The sequence below is a fragment of the Bombina bombina genome, chromosome 4 (assembly GCF_027579735.1).
Source record: "Bombina bombina isolate aBomBom1 chromosome 4, aBomBom1.pri, whole genome shotgun sequence".
Taxonomy (NCBI): Eukaryota; Metazoa; Chordata; class Amphibia; order Anura; family Bombinatoridae; genus Bombina; species Bombina bombina.
The window spans coordinates 1,028,124,090-1,028,127,143 of record NC_069502.1 but is presented as its reverse complement, the minus strand read 5'-3'; positions in this window follow the sequence as shown (position 1 = coordinate 1,028,127,143).

The following is a 3,054-nucleotide window of genomic DNA, read 5'->3' as shown; positions in this document are numbered from 1 at the left end:
GCAATTCAGTAACAAGATGAGTATAATAAGAGGATTAAAAAATTAAATAAGGCACTTATGGGACATGCTGTACGTCTGGCATAAGAAATACCTGGCCTTTCTTGCATAGAATATCTGGAATCAAGGTGCCCCATAAAAAGAGTATACAGATAACAACCTGTGTGACTGTAATTTGACAGTAATTTGATGAACTGGCATTAAAGATATAGACTATATTTTACTAGTTAGAGCCCTGTCCTTATATCCACAGTAACTATTCCTGGACTTCCTTGTTATATAAGAAGCTAATATGAGGCTGTTTATTCAGAAAAGTTAAGCTGTGTTTAATTGATGGCCTCCTTTTTATATAGTGGATATAAGGCCGTTGTTTGTTGATGTCTAGGCACTGTCACGCTGATACGCATGTATATGTAACCCTTGAAAGGGAAGGGAGAAGGGGAAGTGAAAGAGAGTAGAGAGAAAGGAGGGATAGAAAAGGAAGGAGAAAGAGGAAGGAAAAAAAGGGAAAATCTTGTCTATCGTATTTAATTGTTATATAATCAGTCAGGTTGCCTCCCTATTAGGTTGATAGACAGAGTCGCAAGAAATTATATATAGCATAGGCTTTTTAGATAGATACTGCCGTTGCCTCCAATATTTGATATTCTATGATCTAAAGCAATATAACTGATTGATACACTATTGTATTAGGTGTTTTTGTACTGCTATCTCTTCTTGTTCTACTCAAATATAGTAGAAAAAAGTTGACACCTGGCCTGCACATATTATGTAAGTGCTCAACACTTTATCTTCATATGAGAATCTTACTATAATAAATTGACCTATTAATACTGTGTGTGTATATATATATGTGTATATATATATATATATATATATATATATATATATATATATATATATATATATATATATATTAACTCTGAAGGATAAATGCATAACACATTTAACCCAGGAAAAGCTAAATAGTTTATGTTGCATATAAATGGCATGTTATATTATGTATATAAAAATAAGATTGTAGCCAAAGCAGCTAATCTATGCATAAAGTATCATAGTAATTCTAGTCAGATTGCATCTATTGATCTAGATGCCACCCCTCTTTAGTCCCCCTTAGTCCTCTCTTGGGGCATTAGATATACTGTTTTTGTCCGGATAACGGAATTGCCTATAGTATAAACTGTCGCTTGAGGCATTAACTATACCCCAGGAGCTATTGTGGGGTAGGACAAAACACCAATAGAAATCGACCAATCCCAATTCAAGCTCACAATTATTCTAACAATATAGTCTTTTACACGTTGCCCCACTTTCACACCAAGCCTTATATAGACGATAGGTAGTTATTCTAATCTCAACTACACAATTATTTTATAATAAAATGTAGTACACACTGTTTCACTTGGACACTCAGTCTTAAATAGATGATATGTAAGTCTTTTTAATTCCACCACCCCTCCCATAGTGGACCCCTTAGTTGAATATATCACTCTTGAATTAGCACTGGTAATTATTTTCTCTCTAGCAAACACTTTCACGCCGTTTGTAACACACATTGTATATTCTATATGGATAAATTTCTTGGGACTGGTAAAATCGATTCGCCCACAATGCCCCCAAAACTGAAAGACAGAAAAGGTAGGCTCAGTATAGGTAGTACAGAGCCAACCTCTGTAGACTTTATATCTAGCTCTAATACTGTCATTGATACTAACAATCTGATCAAACAAATCTATGATATCTTTTTGCCACAGATTGAGGGAGTAAAAGCAGAGTTAACTATGCTATCGAATGAACTCAAACAAGTTTCCAATAAACTTGTAGAAATAGAAAGTAGAATATCTGATCTAGACTATATGCAATACTCCCAACAAACCCTACTTAACTCACAAACTAAAACTATACAAACTCTGCAATCTCGCCTAGATGACTTAGAGGATAGGTCACAGAGAAATAATCTTAAAATAGTGGGACTCCCGGAGACCCCTAAATTCTCTGATCTTATGAGCTTTGCACATTACCACAGATTCTTGACATGCCATCAGAAGCTATTTTAGTAGAAAGGGTACATAGGTTAGGGATCGATAACAGGATAACACAACAAAGCCAAAAAGACCAGTTCTAATAAAAAAATTAAAAAAATTCAGGACAAACAAAAAATACTACCATATTACAGGAAAAAAGGCTCTGTAGAAATCAACAAAGAACATATAAACTAAGGATAGGAGAGGTGATAGCTGTAGCAGCAATCAATAGGAAAAGGGAGGTGACATGCATATTTAATTAAAATCTAGATTTTCGACTGCTATCACAAGACAAAGACCCAGAGGAAAGATATTTGATCATAGACATAGAGTCCAATGGCTCTCTCTATATGCTATGTAACCTGGACGCGCCAAACGAATGCCAGCCAGACTTCTGGGATAAATTATTTGCCAAACTCATTAATTTAATAGATACACAGATGATTATTGGGGGTGATTTTAATAGCGTATTTATTCCCTACCTGGATAGACTTAAAACTAAGAGATCCTATAGGTCCAAAAAAAGAAGCAAAAATATTAACTAACTTCTCTAAAGGTCTTAAACTAAAAGATATCTGGAGAATACAACATCCAGATGAAAGACTCTTTACATGCGAGTCCAAAACACATCATACTCTCTCAAGAATCGATATGTTTTTGGTGAGCGAAGGTCTATTACACTTGGAAATGGATACAGATATCAAAAATATAATTTAACGGATCATGCTATTATCTCTCTGTCCTGATGGGAAAATCAATGTGGAAAGTTCTTTTTTCCCTCTTTTTTTATCCTCCAATGTCAATATCAGAAATGGGCTGATACAAAAATGGAGGGATTGTGCTTCTATTAATAAGGAAAACCTCACTAAAATAGAAATATTCTGGAAGGCAGCAAAGGCATATCTTAGAGGGGAGATAAAGGCGTATATGGTAAAAAGGAAAAGAAAGTTTAGAAACAGGGATTTACAATTGGCTAATCAACTTAAAAATAAATACACCCGATATATAGAAAGCCCAGACAGTAATAATTGGA